Source organism: Podospora pseudopauciseta (assembly GCF_035222475.1).
Source record: "Podospora pseudopauciseta strain CBS 411.78 chromosome 7 map unlocalized CBS411.78m_7.2, whole genome shotgun sequence".
NCBI classification, from domain to species: domain Eukaryota; kingdom Fungi; phylum Ascomycota; class Sordariomycetes; order Sordariales; family Podosporaceae; genus Podospora; species Podospora pseudopauciseta.
Genome location: NW_026946668.1, coordinates 71,156 through 94,761, shown reverse-complemented (window position 1 = coordinate 94,761; position 23,606 = coordinate 71,156).

The following is a 23,606-nucleotide window of genomic DNA, read 5'->3' as shown; positions in this document are numbered from 1 at the left end:
CTAACTATTACGTTAAATCGACGGAATATTTAAAGAAGGAATATAATAAAGTATAGGGACTATATTATATTAAAGGAAGTAAAATATATATTAATAAAAAAAAATAGCTAGATAATAAAAAAACGTAGTTTAATTAAAAGGATATAAAGAAAGTATAATATAAAAAAAAAGTTAGCGATTTAGTTCGCGTAGTAATTTCGTTAAAATTAAAATTAAATAGGGCCTATAAAACTTATACGAAATAAGTTAAATATTAGGAAGCTCGTAAAGGTAAAGAATATAGGCTTAAGGTCTTTTTAATTAAAGGGAAGGAATAAATAACTATTTAAATAGCTAAAGCTATAAATATTTAGTTAAATAGGATTTATAGGTATTTTAAACCTTATAAATTATTTAACGAAAATTTAATTAATAATTATATTATTAGGAATACTTTATAACGTTACTTAAAAGAAAAGTAATCGTTTAAAAGTATTTTAAAGTACTCCGATAAAGTCTTAATAGTCGTTTATAATTAAAAGGTAAAAGTAAAAGTAAGCGCGTAAGGAGCAAATAAAGTAAAAATCGAGGATATACCGGAAAAAAATACGGATAATCTAGCTTTAATTAAAAATCCGAAAATAGTATTTACCTCCGCGTAAAAGAAGCCGAAGGTAGTTAAAAAAGAAGTCTTGTCCGATTAAGGGGATAGAGTCCGGAATAATTTAAAGTTATTTAATAATAAAATAAAGGACCTTAAAAATTATATTACCGAAAAAACTAAAAAGTACGTTTACGGTTAAACTAAGTTTATACTAAAAGAGTATTATAGGGTTTTATCTATATTTATTTACCGGTTAATAAATTATATAAAAAGTATAGCCGAGGATATTAAAGTAATCGAGTAACGTAGATCTTTTAGAAGTACCCCGGATAAAAAGAGAGAAGTCTTATAGAAGGGGGAGGCTTTACCGTTAACGGTCCGGATAAATTTTTAAATAATTAAATATAGCGAGACTTCTTTATTTAATTAAAGAAAAATAGTTTTTATTTTATATAATATTATAACGGATAGTAAATATAGTATAGTTAAAGGAAGTATTTAGAAAAGAATTATCGAGGGTAAGGTTTAACCGGGTAATAGTTTAAAAAAGCGATTACGGACTTTATTATTTATATCTATTAACCGGCTTTCCGGTAATAAACGAATTTTCCTAAAAGCTATTATTTATATTTATAACGTTTTATTACTATATTATAATTTTATTTTATTAATTTTAGAAAAGGTATTAGTAATATTAAATATAGGCTTTAAGTATAATTTAATTAATAAGGTTATAACTAAAAGGTTTTATTTATCGATAATATTAATTAACCTATAGTTTAAAGGCTTTTATAGAGATCCGGTTACGTTTATAAGTAAAACCTAAGCTTTAATAGTATTAATTAAGGTTTTAATTTTATATTATTTTTTTATTATTAATAATATTAAAGCTTTAAATTTCTATAACCTATTATTAAGGATCCCGTTTTTTATAGATATAAGCCTTACCCTTAATTTTATAAAGGGCCGTATAATTAGCGTAAATATATTATATAAAAGAAAGCTAATTAAGGCCTATATAGTAAAGAAGAAAGTAATTAATAAAATAAAGATAGAATATAATGGTAAAAATCGAGGTAATACCTTTCCCGCTAGCTAACCTTTATAAGTATTTAAGGGACTAATTAATAATAAAGTACTTATCTTTAAATAAGTAACGGAGGAATTAAAAGAAAGGGATAAAGTAATTAAAGGACTAAATAAGGGAGCTAGGCGTTCTTTATTTAATTTTATTTTAGGAAAATTAAATTTATTATTATTAAATTATTATTTAACGTTTAATATTATTTCCTATAAAAATAAAGAAAAGGGGAATATTAAGAGTAAAGGAGGAAAGAATGTTAATAATTAGGGGGAAACGATAACGAGGACGTTATAGTTATTATTTTTTAAAAAGGTATTAAAGTTTATATTGTAAGAATAGAGCTGTTAGAGCTATTTATTTTTAAAGGGAAGAAAGATATTAAAGGAGGTAACTGTTTAGGGTAAAGATTATTATATTATATTTTTCTAATTTTTATTTTTTCTTTTTTTATTATTTCTTTTTTCCTATTTCCTTTTTTCTTTATTAGTTTAAGGTGCGGCCACAGGCCTAAGGGTTTGAGTAAGGAAGTGGGGCTCTCGGAGGATTCGGAGGTTTAAGGGTTATATATATAAGCGGTCTGCTTCGGACATTCTGTTTTAAACAGATTATCGACTTTTATTTCTTTATATTTTTGTGCCTTGCACGCGTGCAGGCAATTCTGGCCCTCTGATCAGGCCGATCAGGTGCTTATTATATGGTCTGCGAGCCCATAGAGTCTTTTCTTTGTCCTACGTGGAGTGCGGCCTGCGAGCGAGCTACTGTTACGGAGGTGCGCTTATTTATATACCCTATTAAGGATATATTTATAGTGTTGTGGTTAGTTTATATATTTTTTTATTATTTTAAATGGAGGTCGTGCCCGGGTTAAGTAAAGCTTAAAGTCTAAACTAGATTTAAAAGTCCTAAGTGCTAAAGGAAGTGCGAAGCTACGAATAATAATAAATATTAATAACTTTATTAAACCCCGCGAGGTTCGATAGAAATAATTTATATTTGTTTAATTAAACGTATATCTTTTATTATAGGTTAAATACTAAGCTTTCTACTTACGTATAGAGAGTTAAATATATAGTTCGGGTAGAATCTAATAGTAAATTAAGAGTATTAGTTAAGATTAATTCGTTAATAAATTTTATTTCGGCGGTAATTATTAAAGTTCTTTCTTATTTTTAGTTAAGAGGAATCCTCCTAGCGTATTATTTAACGGTAATAAGTAATCGAGGGGATTTTCGGGTTAACCTAACTTAAAATAACGGAGATTTAGAAATAAAGAAAGAGGGATACTCTTTTTTTAATTTAAGTAAAAGTAATTTATTTCTATTTATTAAAGTTATAAAGGATAACCGTCTTTCTATTTCTAATAATATATATAAGAAAGAAGCTATATTATTAATATAAATATAATAGTAATTATTAATTATTAATATATCCGATAATATTTTATTTATTACCTTAATTAGCTTTCCTAGTAATAGCTAAATATATTAAATTCTTACGGCTCGTTCTGTAATAAAAACGGTTAGCCTAATAGCTAAATTCCCGGAATTATCGTTATTTATCCTTTCCTTAATTATAAACTATACTTACTATAAAGATATTAAGACCCCTTGCCCTTTTTTTAATTAAGGTAGCCTAATTATAAATCCTAACGTTCTTAATATATTAGGTGGACTTCGTACTAACTTAAATCCTATTATTAGGAATTATATAGCGGCTCCTACTCGGTATACTAAATATCCTGCTCCTTTTTCTAAATTTACGTATTAATTTTAGTAACCCAAATACCTTTATTCTATAGAAGCTTACCCCGACTACCGTTACTTTTAAAAGTCTTCTACGTTTAATCGGCCGACCCTCTATCCTATAGTACCTATATATTTTCCTTAACGTAAATTCCTTAATCCGAAGAAAATCGGTTTTAAAAGTAACTTTAAAAGTAAGTATTTTACGGAATATTTAAAGCGTTTTAAAAATACCTATAAAGAGTATTAGGTCGTGGAATTTACTTTTTACGTTTATAAATTTAAATCCTAATATAACTTCGACGTAGGAAAATAAATTAATAAATATATAAACCTACTTATATTTATTAATATTTAGCCTATTTTAGTTACTTACTTTAAACGCCTCTTTAAAATATACGACCTCCGGTAAAATAAAGATATTTATAGGAAGCTAAATAACTTTTACACTAAAGTTATTTTTAAAGGGGTAAGCGAGTTAAAGAAGGTTATCTTTAATTACTTTAAGCTACTCTTTCGAGTACCGATTAGGGAAAAGGAGGTAGTAAAAGCTAAGGTTACTAGCCGCTTTTAAATAAAATTCTTTAAATCTATAAAAATAACTTTTATTAACCGAAGAGGATCCGAACGTCGCTTAAAATCTATAAATTTTATTATTTAAAGCGACTAAATTAATAATATAATCGAAGATAGGTATAACGTAGGAAGAAAAATCTATAAGGAGGATAAATTAATTATTATACCCTTCCCTATTACCTTTAATTAAGCGGCGAAAGTACTCGATTAATATATAGCGGTTAACGCTATAATAAATAGAAAGATAGTACTATAATATTTAAAGGCGAATATTTACGGCGGCTTTTCTATACCGGGAAATAGTAAATTTAGGGTAATAAGGACCCGTATTTAATATTTAAAAGATTAAATATCTTACTTTTTAAATTTCGGTATTAGCTTTAACGGGGAAATAGATTCGTTTTTTAATACCTTCTTTTTAATTAATACTAAGATTTAGTTCGGAAGATTAGGGGGGTAGTACTACGATAGTCCTCCGTTACTAAGAAAGTACTTTTAATATAGTAAGTCTAGCCATTATACTAAGTCGACGGAGTATCTAAAGAAAAAGTATAATAAGGTATAGGAACTATATTATATTAAAGGAGGTAGAGTGTGTATTAGTAAAAAGGAGTGGCCGGATAGTAAAAAAGCGTAGCTTAATTAAAAAGATATAAGAAAGGCGTAGTATAAAGGGAAGGTTAGTAATTTAGTTCGCGCGGTAATTTTACTAAAACTAAAACTAAATAGGGCCTATAAAGCTTATATAAAATAAGCTAAGTATTAAGAAGCTCGTAAGGGTAAAGGATATAGGCCTAAGGTCTTTTTAATTAAAGGAAGGGAATAGATAGCTACTTAAATAGTTAGGGCTATAGATATTCGGTTAAATAGGATTTATAGGTACTTTAAACCTTATAAACTATTTAATAAGAACTTAATTAGTAACTATATTATTAAGAATACTTTATAACGTTATTTAAAAAAGAAGTAATCGCCTAAAAGTATTTTAAAGCGCTCCGATAAGGTTTTAATAGTCGTTTATAATTAAGAGATAGAAGTAAAAGTAAGCGCGTAGGGAGTAAAGAAAGTAAGGATCGAGAATATACCGGAAGAGAATACGGATAACTTAGCTTTAGTTAAAAATCCGAAAGTAATATTTACTTCCGCGTAAGAAAAGCCGAAGGTAATTAAGGAAGGAGTTTCGTCCGATTAGGGGAATAGAGTCCGGAGTAGTTTAAAGTTACTTAATAATAAGGTAAAGGACTTAAGAAATTATATTACCGAGAAAGCTAAAAAATATACCTACGGTTAAATTAAATTTATATTAGAAAAGTATTATAGGGTTTTACCTATATTTATTTACCGATTAATAAATTATATAAAGAGTATAGCCGAGGATACTAAGGTAATTAAGTAACGTGGATTTTTTAGAAATACCCCGGATAAAAAGAAAGAAGTTCTATAAAAGGGAGAGGCCTTACCGTTAATAATCCAGACGAATTTTTAAATAACTAAATATAGCGAAACTCCTTTATCTAATTAAAGGAAAATAGTTCCCGCTTTATATAATATTATAATAAATAGTAAATATAATATAGTTAAAGGAGGTATCTAGAAGAGAATTATCGAGGGTAAGGTCTAACCGAATAATAGTTTAAAAAAGCGATTACGGACTTTATTATTTATGCCTATTAACTAGCTTTCTAGTAATAAACGAAATCTTTTAAGAGCCGTTACTCGTACCTATAACGTCCTATTACTATATTATAACTTCGTTTTATTAACTTTAAAGAAGGTACTAGTAATATTAAATATAGGCTCCGAATATAATTTAATTAATAAGGCTATAGTTAAAAGGTTTTATTTACCGATAGTATTAACTAACTTATAGTTTAAAGGCCTTTATAGGGATCCGGTTACGTTTATAAGTAAAACCTAGGCTCCAGTAATATTAATTAGAATTTTAATTTTATATTATTTTTTTATTATTAATAATATTAAAGCTTTAGGTTTCTATAATTTATTATTAAGGATCCCGTTCTTTACGGATATAAGCCTTACCTTTAATTTTATAAAGGGCCGTATAATTAACGTAAATATATTATATAGGGGAAAGCTAATTAAAGTCTATATAGTAAAGAAAAAGGTAATTAATAAAATAAAGGTAGAATATAACGGTAAAGATTAAAGTAATACCTTTTCCGTTAGTTAACCCTTATAAATATTTAAGGGACTAGTTAATAATAAAGTACCTGTCTCTAAGTAGGTAACGGAGGAGCTAGAAGAAGGGGATAAAGTAATTGGAGGACTGGATAAGGGAGCTAGGCGTTCTTTACTTAATTTTATTTTAGGAGAATTAAGTTTATTATTATTAAATTATTATTTAGCGTTTAATATTATTTTCTATAAAAATAAAGAAAAGGGGAATGTTAAGAGTAAAGGAGGAAAGAATATTAGTAATTAGGGGAAGACAATAATAAGGACGTTACAGTTACTATTCTTTAAGAGGGTACTAAAGCTTATGTTATAAGAATAGAGCTATTAGAGCTATTTATTTTTAAAGGGAGGAAAGATATTAAGGGAGGTAACTATTTAAGATAAAGATTATTATATTATATTTTTTTAGTTTTTATTTTTTCTTTTTTTATTATTTCTTTTTTCCTATCTTCTTTTTTCTTTATATTCCTTCCTTTAATTAAAGGTAAAAGAAGATTATTCTTTTTCTTTTCTTTCCTTCTTCTTATTTAACTACTATTTCCTAAACGCTTTATATTTAACCCGCTATTTTTCCTACTTTTAGTTCTAATTAACTTTCTTACTATTAGGAATTAAGTTTACTATACTATAATTTAATTTCGATAATCTATTATTACCGAAATCCTCGAAGTAATAGCTATTTTTATTAATACTAGACTATAAATAATAAATACCTTTATACTAGTAATTCCTATATTTTTAATCGAAATCTTTTCTTCTTACGTAACTAAAGTATAATTATATTACCTTAGTTTTAATCCTATCGAAAAATATTATAAAAAACCGATAATAACTTTAATCGTATTTATCGTAAAGATTAATATAACTAAATCCTGTATATTAGTGTCGGCTAAAGCCTAATTAAAAGGGCAGTACTTATAATAACCCGGTAACTTAGATAAATAAGCCTTTAAAGCGATAAACCTACTTAACGATTTCGAAGAACTAACGCCCGAAGAACTACCTATTAAACCGTTCGATAAAAACCTACTTAACTAAATTACTCGATAATACTTTAGAGATATAATTAATAATAGTCCTATCCGCACTAATATCCTTAAAAAATATTTATTACTCTTTCTTATTTCCCTTCTTCGTTAAATTAAAGAGGAATTACTTAAAGTAAAAAGGAGCCGCTATATAGTTAGAATTTAAAGGGGAAATCTTAAAGTATTAAAGAGTAGTTTAATAGGAGAGAAAGATATCGTAATAAGTATTAGCTCCTTTAGGTATAATAGAGTTGTAAACGTAAGTAGGACGTCGGACCTAAACGTATTTCTTATAGGTAATATTTTAATTATTAGGAGCGCGGGTAAAGTTAATAGGATAATAAGTAAGGGTAGTAAGTAAAGGCTCCTAAATAAAGTTAATAATAACCTCGGACTAGTCGTACGCTATAAAGTTAAAGACTCCCTTAATTTAATTAAAAAGTTTTTTAATAAAAAAAGTTATAGATACTTAAATAGTAAAATCGTTAACGACTTAATTAAATAAAGTAGTAGGTTCCTTAAAAAAAAAGGTTATTATAAGGAAATAATTAATAAATATTAAAAAAGATAAAGAGTAAGTAAAAGTAAAGAAAACTAATACGGGTATTTATAATTAAAGGATAGGACTATATAACCTATTTTATAAACTTTAATAGGAGAGAGACTTAATAAAATACTCTTTCCTTTTTAAACGGCTTACGTAAATATCGGATAATTATACTTTATAAGCTAAGTAAATAATAAAGAATAAAGATTTATTATTTACGTAGCTTAAAGTAAGAAAAGAAACGCTAGCTTTTTTTCCCTCTCGATAACCCTTTAATTATAGATCGTACTATACGCTACTCTCTCTTAATTTCTTATAAAATAATATTATTAACGCTTTTTCCGAAATCTATTTACGATATATTATAGGAAAAATTTACCGTTAATAAAAAATTCGGCTCTCCTAATAATCTCGTTAAAAAAATTATACGGAAAGCGCGTCTTTAAGGTATCGATAAGGTTTATAGCTCTAGTCCCCCGCGCGGTATTTTCCTTCCTTAAGGTAATAATACTTTTTAGCTTATTCGCTTCGGCTTTAACCTAATTATTAATCTAGGAGATTATATTATAGAAAGACGGCTTAATTAAATTAATATTACTTTCGTAAAATAATTTTCGATTAATACTATTAAATATTTTTTTTTTAATTTAAAAATAATAATACTTTTTAATCGAATTTATATTTACGGTATCTATATAACTTCCCTTACTTACGTAATATATAACCTTTAAAGTTAATTAAAAGCTAAATAGTAATTTATTAGTTCGGTCTTTACCTACGCTTTTCGGTACTCTCTTTAGGGAATTCTCGAGTATTATATATAGATCTTTAAAGAACTTTTAAATTCTATTATAATAAAGTCGTTAATATATTTTTTCTTGCCTAACGATAATTATAACGCTTTTAACCGACGATATTAGGTCCTTTTTATTTATATTAATACCGGAAGCTATTAAGTAATAAGTATTTACGACGTTACTATTAGTATTTTAATTTATATAAATTCGTCGAAGGATTAGAAAGGGTATTAAGCGGACGCCATTTCTTATTTAATATTTTATATCTATTATACTTTTTAATATAACTTTAACATAAAAGTAAAGAGGCTAGCCTATAGTAAATAGGGTAGGGTATAGAAATATAGTCTTTAAATTTTAAAGTATTATTATATTTACTTTTAGGGAGGTACTTTATATAGTAAAGAGAAGGATTTAACGGTAGTAAAGGCTTAAAGAGGGGATCGTTATTATAGAGACTATAAGATTATAGGCGTAGTAGGGAAGAAAATAATAAAGTTATAAATAGTTTATATAAAGAAGTTTTTAAGGTATAAGCCTAATTAGAGGGTACGTAATAAAAAATAGAGGAGGAGGGGCTTAAAGGACTTAATAAATATAAAAGGATTTTACTTATTAAATACCCTTTTATTATTATTTAAATCCCTATTACTTCCCCGGTTTACTTTACTCCTTAATTCTCCGTTAGTTTTAGTTATTACTATTAAGGGAAATAAATCTATTATAGGTTTTCCTTTTAATTACGAAAAGTCTAAACTATATAGTGTATTAAATAACTTTTAACGACTAAGTAAGGTAGTAACTCCTTTTAGGCTCCGTACTTCTATAACGATAAACTCGCTACTTCTTTTTAAGCTAATAATTACCCGGCCCCTTACTTATAATTATTTAAGGTCGCTAATAATATATTTTTTACTTAATTATATATTTTATTTTATAGGATAAAAGTAAGCTTTTAAAATTCCTTAGAGACGAAAGGAGGAGATTATTAAATCGTCGATTATAATAGCTCGATAGGGACGGAGGTATACTTTAAAATCCGAAAAGTAAGGGTATTTCTCTTTTTAATTAAGGAAGAATAGATAAGGGAGTAGTAAAATTAAATTATTTTCTTTTCTTTTTACTAAATAATATTTTTTTTTCGTTTAGAAGGGATATTTTTTTTTCTTATATACGTATTTACCTACTAGTTTATAGTAGTTAAATACGAAAAGAGGTTTGGTTTAGGGTACGGCTATAGGCCTAAAGGTTTAAGTAAGGAAGTGGGGCTTTCGGAGGATTCGGAGGTTCAGGGGTTATATATATAAGCGGTTTACTTCGGACATTCTATTTTAAATAGATTATCGACTTTTATTTCTTTATATTTTTATGCCTTACACGCGTGTAGGCAATTCTGGCCCTCTAATCAGGCCGATTAGGTGCTTATTATATAGTCTGCGAGCCCATAAAGTCTTTTCTTTATCCTACGTGGAGTGCGGCCTGCGAGCGAGCTACTGTCACGGAGGTGCGCTCATTCATATACCCTGTTGAGGGTATATTTGTGGTGTTGTGGTTGGTTTGTATGTTTTCTTACTATTTTATTATACTCCTCCCTTTAATTAAAGGTAAAAAAAAATTATTTCTTTTCTTTTCTTTCTTTCTTTTTATTTAACTATTATTTCTTAAGCGCTTTATACTTAACCCGCTATTCTTCTTACTTTTAATCCTAATTAACTTTCTTACTATTAGGAATTAAGCTTACTATACTACGATCTAATTTCGATAATTTACTATTACCGAGATCTTTAAAGTAATAACTATCCTTATTAATACTAAACTATAAATAATAGATACCTTTATACTAGTAATTCCTATATTTCTAATCGAAGTTTTTTCTTCTTACGTAACTAAAGTATAACTATATTACTTTAGTTTTAATTCTATCGAGGAATATTACGAAAAACCGATAATAACTTTAATCGCACTTATCGTAAAGATTAATATAACTAAATCCCGTATATTAATATCGGTTAAAGCTTAATTAGAAAGGTAATATTTATAGTAACCCGGTAACCTAAATAAATAAGCCTTTAGAGCGATAAGCCTGTTTAATAATTTCGAAAAGCTAATACCTAAAGAACTACCTATTAAACCGTTCGATAAAAACCTACCTAACTAAACTACTTAATAATACTTTAGAAATATAATTAATAATAGTCCTATCCGCACTAATATCCTTAAAAAATATTTATTATTCTTTTTTACCTCCTTTTTTCGTTAGATTAAAGAGGAACTATTTAAAGTAGAGGAGAGCTACTACGTAGCTAGGATCTAAAAAGAAAATCTTAAAGTACTAAAGAGTAGCTTAATAAAGGAAAGAAATATTATAATAAGTATTAGCTTATTTAAGTATAATAAAGTCGTAAATATAAATAAAACGTCGGACCTAAACGTACCTTTTATAAATAACGCTTTAATTATTAGGAGCGCGGGTAAAGTTAATAAAACGATAAGTGAAGGTAATAAGTAAAGGCTTCTAAATAAAGTTAATAGTAATTTCGAACTAGTCGTACGCTATAAGGCCGAAGACTCTTTCGATTTAATTAAAAAGTTTTTTAATAAAAAAGGTTATAGATATTTAAATAATAAAATTATTAATTACTTAATTAAATAGAGTAGTAGGTTCTCCGAAAGAAAAAGCTATTATAAGGAAGTAATTAATAAATATTAAAAAAGATAAAAAGTAAATAAAAGTAAAGAAAATTAATATAGGTATTTATAATTAGAAAATAGGACTGTATAACCTATCCTATAGGCCTTAATAGGAAAGAAACTTAATAGAGTACTCTTTCCTTTTTAAACGGCTTACGTAAATATCGGATAATCGTACTTTATAAGCTAAATAAATAGCGAAAAATAAAGACTTACTATTTATATAGCCTAAGGTAGGAAAAGGAACGCTAACTTTTCTTCCCTCTCGATAACTCTTTAATTATAGATTACACTATACGCTACTCTCTCTTAATTTCTTATAAAATAATATTATTAACGTTTTTTCCGAAGTCTATTTACGATATATCGTAAAAAGAATTTACTACTAGTAAGGAATTCGGCCCTTTTAATAATTTTATTAAGGAGATTATATAGAAAGCGCGCTTTTAAAGTATTAATAAAGTCTATAACTTTAATCCCCCGCACGGTATTTTCTTTCTTTAAAGTAATAATACTTTCTAGCCTATTCGCTTCGGCCTTAATTTAGTTACCGACCTAAAAAATTATATTATAAAAAAACAGCTTAATTAAATTAATATTATTTTCGTAAAATAATTTTCGATTAATATTATTAAATATCTTTTTCCTAACTTAAAAATAATAATATTCCTTAATCGGACTTATATTTATAATATTTATATAGCTTCCTTTACTTACGTAATATATAACCTTTAAAGTTAATTAAAGGCTAAATAGTAGTTTATTAGTTTAGTTCTTACTTACGCTCTTTAATACTTTCTTTAAAAAATCCTCGAGCGTTATATATAGATCCCTAAAGAACCTTTAAACTTTATTATAATAAAGTTATCGATATACTTTTTCTTACCTAACGATAATTATAATACCTTTAACCGACGATATTAAATCCTCCCTATTTATATTAATACCGGAAGCTATTAAGTAATAGGTATTTATAACGTTATTATTAATATTTTAATTTATATAGATTCGTCGAAGGATTAAAAAGGGTATTAAGTAAATATTATTTTTTATTTAGTATCTTATATCCGTTATACTTTTTAATATAACTTTAATATAAAAGTAAAAAGGTTAGCTTACGGTAAATAAGGCGAGGTATAGGAATATAGTTTTTAAATTTTAAAGTATTACTATATTTACTTTTAGGGAAGTACTTTATATAGTAAAAAGGAGGATTTAACGGTAGTAAAGGCTTAAAGAGGGGATCGTTACTATAAAAACTATAAGACTATAAGCGTAATAAAGAAAAAGATAATAAAGTTATAAATAGTTTATATAAAAAGGTCTTTAAGGTATAAGCCTAATTAAAAGGTATATAATAAGAAATAAAGGAGGAAAGGCTTAAAGGATTTAATAAATACGGAAAGATTTTACTTATTAAATATCTTTTTATCGCTATTTAAATTCCTACTACTTCTCCGGTTTACTTTACTCTTTAATTCTCCGTTAACTTTAATTACTACTATTAAAGGAAATAAGTATATCGTAAATCTTCCCTTTAATTACGAAAAGTCTAGACTATATAGTATATTAAACGACTTTTAATAACTAAATAAAGTAATAATTTCTTTTAAGCTCCGTACTTCTATAACGATAGACTTACCGCTTTTCTTTAAGCTAGTAATTACCTAGCCTCTTACTTATAACTATTTAAGGTCGCTAATAATATATTTTTTACTTAATTATATATTTTATTTTATAGGATAAAAGTGGGCTCCTAAAGTTCCTTAAAAACGAAAAGAGGAAATTATTAGGTCGCCGGTTATAATAGCTCGATAGGGATAAAAGTATACTTTAAAATCCGAAAAATAAAAGTATTCTTTTCTTTAATTAAGAGAGAATAGATAAGGGAGTAGTAAGATTAAATTATTTTCTTTTCTTTTTATTAAATAATATTTTTTTTTTACTTAGAAAAAATATTTTTTTTTCTTATATACGTATTTACCTATTAGTTTATAGTAATTAAATGCGAAAAGAGGTTTAGTTTAGGGTACGGCTATAGGCCTAAAGGTTTAAGTAAGGAAGTGGGGCTCTCGGAGGATTCGGAGGTTTAGGGGTTATATATATAAATAGTCTGCTTCGGACATTTTATTTTAAATAGATTATCGACTTTTATTTCTTTATATTTTTATACCTTATACGCGTGTAGGTAATTCTGGCCCTCTAATTAGGCCGATTAGGTGCTTATTATATGGTCTGCGAGCCTATAGAGTCTTTTCTTTGTCCTACGTGGAGTGCGGCCTGCGAGCGAGCTACTGTTACGGAGGTGCGCTTATTTATATACCCTGTTAAGGATATATTTGTAGTGTTGTGGTTGGTTTGTGTGTTTTCTCACCATTTTACTATTGTTATAGGAGTATGGAGCTTAAAAGGAGTTACTACTTTGCTTAGTCGTTAAAAGTCGCTTAATACGCTATATAGTCCAGACTTTTCGTAATTAAAGGAAAGACCTACGATATATTTATCTCCTTTAATAGTAGTAACTAGAGTTAACGGAGAATTAAAGAGTAAAGTAAATTGGGGAAGTAATAGGGATTTAAATAGCGATAAGAAGGTATTTAGTAAGTAAAATCCTTTTATATTTATTAAGTCCTTTAAGCCCCTCCTCCTTTATTTTTTATTACGTACCCTCTAATTAAGCTTATACTTTAAAGACTTCTTTATATAAACTATCTATAACCTTATTATTTTTTTCCCTATTACGCCTATAGTCTTACAGTCTTTATAATAATAATTTTTTTTTAAGCCTTTACTACCGTTAAATCTTCTTCTTTACTATACGAAATACCTCCCTAAAAGTAAGTATAATAATACTTTAAAACCTAAAGACTATATTCCTACGCCCTACCCTATTTACCGTAGGCTAGCCTCCTTACTTTTACGTTAAAGTTATATTAAAAAGTATAACGGATATAAAATATTAAATAAAAAATAATATTTATTTAATATCCTTTTTAATCTTTCGACGAATCTATATAAATTAAAATATTAATAGTAATATCGTAAATACCTATTACTTAATAGCTTTTAATATTAATATAAATAGGGAGGACCTAATATCGTCGGTTAAAAACGTTATAATTATTATTAAGTAGGAAAAAGCGTATCGACGACTTTATTATAATAGGGTTTAAAGGTTCTTTAGGGATCTATATATAACGCTCGAGGATTCCTTAAAGAGAGTACCGAAAAGCGTAAGTAAGGACCGAACTAATAAGCTATTACTTAGCTTTTAATTAACCTTAAAGGTTATATATTATATAAGTAAAGAAAGCTATATAAATACCGTAAATATAAGTCCGATTAAAAAGTATTATTATTTTTAAATTAAAAAAAAAATATTTAATAATATTAATCGAAAATTATTTTACGAAAGTAATATTAATTTAATTAAGCCGTCTTCCTATAATATAATCTCCTAAGTCGGTAATTAAGTTAAAGCCAAAGTAAATAAGTTAAAAAGTATTATTATTTTAAAGAAAGAAAATACTGCGCGGAGGACTAGAGTTATAGACTTTATCGATACCTTAAAAGCGCGCTTTCCGTATAATTTCTTTAATAAGATTATTAGGAGGGCCGAATTCTTTATTAATAGTAAATTCTTCCTACGATATATTATAAATAGACTTCGGAAAAAACATTAATAATATTATTCTATAAGAAATTAAAAGAGAGTAGCGTATAATGCGATCTATAATTAAAGGGTTATCGAGAGGGAAGAAAAGCTAGCGTTCCTTTTCTTACTTTAAGCTACGTAAATAGTAAATCTTTATTCTTTACTATTTACTTAGCTTATAAAATACAATTATTTAATATTTACGTAAACCGTTTAAAAAGGAAAAAGTATCTTATTAAATCTCCCTCCTATTAAGGCCTATAGGATAGGTTATATAGTTTTATCCTTTAATTATAAATATCTATATTAATTTTCTTTACTTCTATTTATTCTTTATTTTTTTTAATATTTATTAATTACTTCCTTATAATAGCTTTTTCTTTCGGGGAACTTACTACTTTATTTAATTAAGTAATCGACGATTTTACTATTTAAATATCTATAACTTTTTTTATTAAAAAACTTTTTAATTAAATTAAGGGAATCCTTAACCTTATAATATACAATTAATTTAAAGTTATTATTAATTTTATTTAAAAACTTTTATTTACTATCCTTATTTATTATCCTATTAACCTTACTTATACTTTTAATAATTAAAGCGTTACTTATAAAAAATACGTTTAGGTCCGACATTTTATTTATATTTATAACTTTATTATACCTAAAGGAATTAATATTTATTATAATATCTTTTTCCCCTATTAGGCTACTCTTTAGTACCTTAAGATTTCCCTTTTAGCTTTTAGTTACGTAACGGCTTCCCTTTACTTTAAGTAGTTCCTCCTTAATTTAACGAAGAAGGAAGGTAAAAAAGAGTAATAAATATTTTTTAAGGATATTAATGCAGATAGAACTATTATTAATTATATTTCTAAAGTATTATTAAGTAATTTAATTAAATAGGTTTTTATTAAACGGTTTAACGAATAGTTTTTCGGGCGTTAGTTCTTCGAAATCGTTAAGCGGGCTTATCGCTTTAAAAACTTATTTATTTAAGTTACTAGATTATTATAAGTATTACCTTTTTAATTAGGCTTTAGCCGATATTAATATATAGGATTTAATTATATTAATCTTTATAATAAATATAATTAAAATTATCGTTAATCTTTCGTAACGTTCCCTAATAGGACTAAAACTAAAGTAATATAGTTATACTTTAGCTACGTAAAAAGAAAAAACTTCGATTAAAAATATAAAAATTATTAATATAAAAATATTTATTATTTATAATTTAATATTAATAAAAATAATTATTATTTCGAGAATTTCGGTAGTAATAGATTATCGAAATTAAATTATAGTATAGTAAGCCTAATTTTTAATAATAAAAAAGTTAATTAAAATTAGGAGTAAGAAAAATAGTAAGTTAAATATAAAGCGTTTAGGAAATAATAATTAAATAAAAAAAAAAAAAAAAGAAAAAGAATAATCTTCCTTTACCTTTAATTAAAGGGTAAAGTATAAAGAGAAAAGGAAATAGAAAAAAAAAAATAATAAAAAAAAAAAATAAAAATTTAAAAAATATAATATAATAATTTTTACTTTAAATAGTTACCTCCCTTAATATCTTTCCTCCCTTTAAAAACAAATAGCTTTAATAGCTCTATTCTTATAATATAAGCTTTAATACCCTTTTAAAGAATAATAATTATAATATCCTTATTATCGTTTCTCCCTAATTACTTAAAAAGTCCTTTAGTTTACCTTTCTTTAAAATTACCTTTATACTTTTACTTTTCTTAAATCTCTTTTATATTTTAGTATTTTTCCGTTTTATTTTAATTTTCCCCCTAATTATTATCCTCCTTAATATTTCTTTTATTATTTCTTTTTCTTTATTTTTATCTTTTACTATATCTATACCTTCCTTTACCCTATTTTTAAGTACTTACTTAACTTTCCTTAATTTTAGCTATATATCTATATCCTCTTTATTTATATATATATCTTCTAACTTAAAAAACTTCTTTACTTTATTTAACGTATAAGAAGTTCGTAACGGTATTCTATTTAATGTTTTTAGGAAGTAATAAGTATTATTTAGTTTAATCTTTTTTACTTTAAAAAGGCTATCCTAACGGTATTATAACTTCCTTACTACACTTATATCTAACTTTCTATCTATTTTATATATTAATATTAAGTCCTCCCTTCTAATTATATTACTTTTAAGTTTAATACTATAAATTTCTTTCTTATTCTTTTTTACTATAACTTTTAATTTTACTATACTAACCCTTTTAGTTATTAAAGTTAAATTTATTTTTTATAATTTTAATAATTTTACCTTTACCTTTATTAAATCTATAACCGCTCTTTCTTTCTAATCTTTCTTTAATCTATCGGAATTAATTTTTTCCTATTAAACGACTTTCTATAACGGTACATTCTTTTCGATCGGTATAATAAAGTTAAACCTATATATTAAATAGAAAGTACTATACTTATAAATATTTTATATCGTAATCTTATTAATAAATAATATATAAAAGAGCTACTATTTCTAATTTTTTCCCGTCCCGTCTATTATTTTTACTAGTATTAATATAATTAAAATATAATTAAACTTTATTACTTTATTTACTCTTACGTTATAAAGTAAGACTATTACCCGGAAAACTCCTAACCTCTTTAAAATCTCCGTAGTTTCTTTCCTAAATTTCGATCCGCCGTTTATTATTACGATTAAAAGGTAATCCTATTTAAGGATAATATTATATAAAATAAAGTTCTTTACCTTAAAAGCTTTACTTAAGTTTAAGACTTTCGCTTTTAAATACCTAATTAAATTATCTTTCGCCTTTAAAAGGTAAGTTTTTTTTCCGGAAACTATTAATAAAAATTAAACGTCTAAATACTACTTTATAAATAAAGTAATTAAAAGTTTAATATATAAATACTAGTCCTTTTAACGCTTCGGGCTCTATTATTAATATTACTTATATATTTTAATTTAAGCTTTAACGTTAACGTATATACCTTTCTAATAATAGTTTTTTATTACTCGGGTATAAATAGCTTCTCGTCCTTTATAGCCTATCTCGTTATAATACGTATTAAAGACTTTTTCTCGCTCGATTAAAGGGTTAATAATTCTTTTAAGAAGAAAGCTTCTTTTATTTAACTTAAAAAATAAAACTCCGTTTTCGAGAATTATTTTTAAAGCGTTATTTTTAATAGTTTAAACGTTAAACCTTATCCTAGCCTTTAGCTCCATACTAATTACGAGGAACTTAACGATAGTATAAAAGTAAGGAAACTATAATCCGTTTAAGTAGGGGCCTTACTTAATAATTTCCTTTTTTTTTTTCCTAATATTTATCCGTTAAATACTTACTTCCTAAATATCGTTTTTCTAAATCTTTACGTTAACTTTATTATTAATATTTAATTCTAATTTTTTTTCCCTTAAATTAAAGAGGCTAAATAGCTTTCTTAATAATATATTTACTATAAGGTTTTTACTCCTAAGGATATAAATAATAGTAAAGTCGAAAAGTCTAATTTATTCTAACTATTTTATTATTAAAGCGTTAAAAACGTTACTAACTACCCTCTAGATTTAATAAACTATTATTTAAGTATCCGTTTTTACCGTAAAATATACCCCGAAAAAATACCTTTTAAATCTCCTTAAAGTATATAATAGTCCTTTTAACTCTCTTTTAATAATATTATACCTCTATTTAGCCGGGCTCTAAATATTATTTTTAAACCAATAAGGGTACTATTTTCTATTAAGTCCTACTTATTTAATTACCGCTCCTTACCCCGTTAAGCTTATATTAAAAATAATAAAAATTTTACCGAAACGGTTATTATTAAACGTTAAAAAAGTTAAATATAGTATTTCTATAATTAAAAAAATAAATTACTTTATCGTACTCTATTAAATTTCCGTCCATTCCTATTTTATATCCTTCTTTATTAAGAAATATAATAGGACTACGATTAAATTAAAGAGCGATATCTATAATCGATAGTAGCCGGTAATCTTTAAAAAGGCACGAATATCCTTTAGATTATAGTAAGTTCGCTATTTCTTTATTTTCGCTATTTTTATTTAATTAGGAAAGCGTCTATTTAGTATATAGAAATAATTAAAAATAATAATTTTTTATTTATATTAAAGGGATTTTACGGCTATAATAGTAGCTCCTATAAACTTATAGTTAAATAAAACTACATCGATATTCTTTAAGTATTTTAGGACCTATTTCCTAACTCCTAACCTTTTTTCTTTATTATTATAGTCTTACCTTAGCCCTTTTACTATAATATCGTTTAAGTATAATTAATATACTTATAGAATAAAATTTTAAAAGACTTTAATTATAGCTTTTTAGAATTAAACTACCGAGTTAGTAGTTCTTTAAAGTAAAATATATATCTTAAATAGGCCGATAGGTATCGCGAAGGTAATAAAGTCCTAGCTCGTTAAAGCTAATTTAATTTAATTATATTTAGAGAAAAAGTCGAATAAGGAGGTAATAAGGTACTTTCTAAAGTCTTTATTAAATTCCTTAATATTTAAAGGAATAAAGGTATTTCGTTATATAATTTTATTATATTTTTAAATATCGTTAATTAAATAAAAATTACTATCCTTTTTTTTTATTAGAAATTAATTATTACGGTAAGGACTATACGCTTCCTTAATAATATTTCTTTTAACTTATTTTTTAAAGAGTTTAATAATTTTTTTTATAAATAGTTTTAGGATTAAAATAGATTTACTTTACTACGTATTATAAGGAATAGTTTTAATATATTAAGTAAGGAAAACCTTTTTAAAGATCCGTTTATACTCGGTAAAATCTTAAACTAAAGTAACCTCTTTTACGAATAAAATTATTATAAATACTTTAACTTTTTAATTTATTAAAATATCGGTAGTTTACTTAATTAAATTAGTTAACTATTCCGAAGTAAAGCGTAACCCTTTAATTACTTTAAAAAACTTAGGAACTATAATATCGTTAAATTCTAAACCGTATTATAAAGATTCCTTAATTATTATTTATTTCCTTACTTTTTAATTTAAATTTCCTTTAGGAGTACTACTATTTAATTTAATATTATTAATTAACTTTACTTTTTTATTTATCCTCTTATATATTATTATAGTAATAATAGTCTCCGTAAACGTTAATTAAGTTTATTTAAAAGTAGTAATTAAATTAATTTTAATATTATTTTTCTTTTTAAAAAAGGGCGGGGGTAAAAGCGGACGACGTTTATATAGCTATATAGCGAAGAGGTTACGTTAATTTAGTTAGGTAAAGGACTAATTAAATATTTTTAAATATATAGATATAATATTGGGCTTAAATAAGGTTATTATATTAGTCGTTTAATTAGACGATAATAATATTTTTAATAGCGGTAGCGACGGTAATATTAATAGTATTAAATATAAACTTATTATAAAGGTCGGCGGTAATAGTTATTTTTTTTTAAAGATTTTATTTAAAGTTAAAGTTTTTATCGTAATTTCTATTCTTCTAAGCTAAAATAAAGACTTTTCCTTCTAACGTCTTTTCTTTCTTTCCCTTTAATTATTAATATTCTTTCTTCCTTTACTTTTAATATTCCTTTTTTTTTTATTTTTATAAAAAATAATATTAAATATTAAATAATAATTTAATAATAATAAATTTAACTTTTTTAAAATAAAATTAAATAAAAAACGTTTAGCTTCCTTATTTAGTCCTTTAATTACTTTATTCTTTTTTTTTAACTCCTCCGTTATTTATTTAGAGATAGGTACTTTATTATTAACTAATCTTTTAAATATTTATAAAGGTTAATTAGCGGGAAAGGTATTACCTCGATCTTTACTATTATATTTTACCTTTATTTTATTAATTACCTTTTTCTTTATTATATAAGCTTTAATTAGCTTTCCTCTATATAATATATTTACGCTAATTATACGGCCCTTTATAAAATTAAAGGTAAAGCTTATATTCGTAAAGAACGGAATCTCTAATAATAGATTATAGAAACCTAAAGCTTTAATATTATTAATAATAAAGAAATAATATAAAATTAAAACTTTAATTAGTATTACTAGAGCCTAAATTTTACTTATAAACGTAACCGGATCCCTATAAAAGCCTTTAAACTATAAATTAATTAATACTATCGGTAAATAAAACCTTTTAACTATAGCTTTATTAATTAAATTATACTTAAAGTTTATATTTAATATTATTAATATTTTCTTTAAAGTTAATAAAATAAAATTATAATATAGTAATAGGATATTATAAATATAAGTAACGGCTCTTAAAAGATTTTATTTATTACCGGAAAGCTAGTTAATAAATATAAATAGTAAAATCTATAATCGTTCTTTTAAGCTATTACCCGGTTAAACCTTATCCTCGATAATTCTTTCCTAAATACCTTCCTTAACTATACTATATTTACTATCCGTTATAATACTATATAAAGCGGAAACTATTTTCCTTTAATTAAATAAAAGAGTCTCGTTATATTTAATTATTTAAAAATTCGTCCGGACTATTAACGGTAAAGCCTTTCCCTTTTATAAAATTTCTCTTTTTCTATCCGAAGTATTCCTAAAAGATTTACATTATTCGATTACCTTAATATTCTCGGCTATACTTTTTATATAGTTTATTAACCGATAAATAAATATAAGTAAAACCCTATAATACTTTTTTAATATAAATTTAGTTTAACCGTAAATATATTTTTTAGCTTTTTCGGTAATATAATTTTTAAGGTCCTTTACCTTATTATTAAATAACTTTAAGCTACTTTAAACTTTATTCCTTTAATCGGACGAAACTCCCTCTTTAATTACCTTCGGCCTTTTTTACGCGGAAATAAATATTACTTTCGGATTTTTAATTAAAGTTAGGTTATCCGTATTCTCTTCCGGTATATCTTCGATCTTTACTTTCTTTACTTTTTACGTATTTACTTTTATTTTTACCTCTTAATTATAAACGACTATTAGGACCTTATCGGAACGCTTTAAAATACTTTTAAACGATTACTTCTCTTTTAAATAACGTTATAAAATATTTTTAATAATATAGTTACTAATTAAATTTTTATTAAATAGTTTGTAGGGTTTAAAGTACCTATAAATTTTATTTAACCGGATATCTATAGCCCTAACTATTTAAATAACTATTTATTCCCTTCCTCTAATTAAAAAGACTTTAAGCCTATATTCCTTACCTTTATAAGCTTTTTAATACTTAACCTATTTCGTATAAGCTTTATAAGCCCTATTTAGTTTTAATTTTAACGAAATTATTATACGAATTAAATCGCTAACCTTCCTTTTATACTACGCCTTCTTTATATCCTTTTAATTAAACTATACTTTTTTACTATCCGGCTACTTCTTCTTACTAATATATACTTTACTTCTTTTAATATAGTATAGTTTCTATACTTTATTATACTTCTTTTTTAAATACTTTGTCGATTTAACGTAATAGTTAGACTTACTACACTAAAAATATTTTTTTAATAGCGGAGGACTATCGCGGTATTACCCTTTTAATCTTCCGAACTAAATTTTAATATTAACTATAAAAAAGGTATTAAAAAATAAATTTATTTCTTTATTAAGGTTAATACTAAAATCCGGAAAGTAAGGTGCTTAGTCTTTTAAATATTAAATACGGGTCTTTATTACTTTAAATTTATTATTTCCTAATATAAAAAAGCTACCGTAAATATTTACTTTTAAATACTATAGTACTATCTTTTTATTTACTATAATGTTAATTATTATATATTAATCGAGTATTTCCGTTACTTAATTAAAAATAATAAAGGAAAGTATAATAATTAATTTATTTTCCTTATAGATTTTTCCTCTTACGTTATACCTATTTTTAATTATATTATTAATTTAATTACTTTAAATAATAAAATTTATAAATTTTAAGCGATATTCGGATTTTCCTCGGTTAATAAAGGTTATTTTTATAGACTCGGAGAATTTTATTTAAAAACGGTTAGTAACCCTAGCTTTTACTACCTCCTTTTCCCTAGTCGGTACTCGAAAAAGTAATTTAAAATAATTAAAAATAACCTTCCTTAACTCGCTTACCCCTTTAAAAATAACTTTAACGTAAAAGTTATTTAGCTCCTTAAAAATATTTTTATTTTACCGGAAATTATATATTTTAAAAAGGCGTTTAAAGTAAATAATTAAAATAAATTAAGTATTAATAAGTATAAGTAGATTTATATATTTATTAATTTATTTTCTTACGTCGAAATTATATTAAGATTTAAACTTACGAACGTAAAAGGTAAATTCCACGACCTAATACTCTTTATAAATATTTTTAAAACGCTTTAAATATTCCGTAAAATATTTACCTTTAAAATTACTTTTAAAACTAACTTTCTTTAAATTAAAGAATTTACGTTAAAGAAAGTATATAAGTATTATAAAATAAAGGGTCAGCCGATTAAACGTAAAGGACCTTTAAAAATAGCGGTAATCGGGGTAAACTCCTATAGGATAAAAATATCCGGATTACTAAAATTAATATACGAATTTAAAAAAAGGAGCGGGATATTTAATATACCGAGTAAGAATTACTATATAGTTTTTAATAATAAAATTTAAATTAATATAAAGTTTATTTAATATATTAAAAGCGTTAGGATTTATAATTAAATTACTTTAATTAAAAAA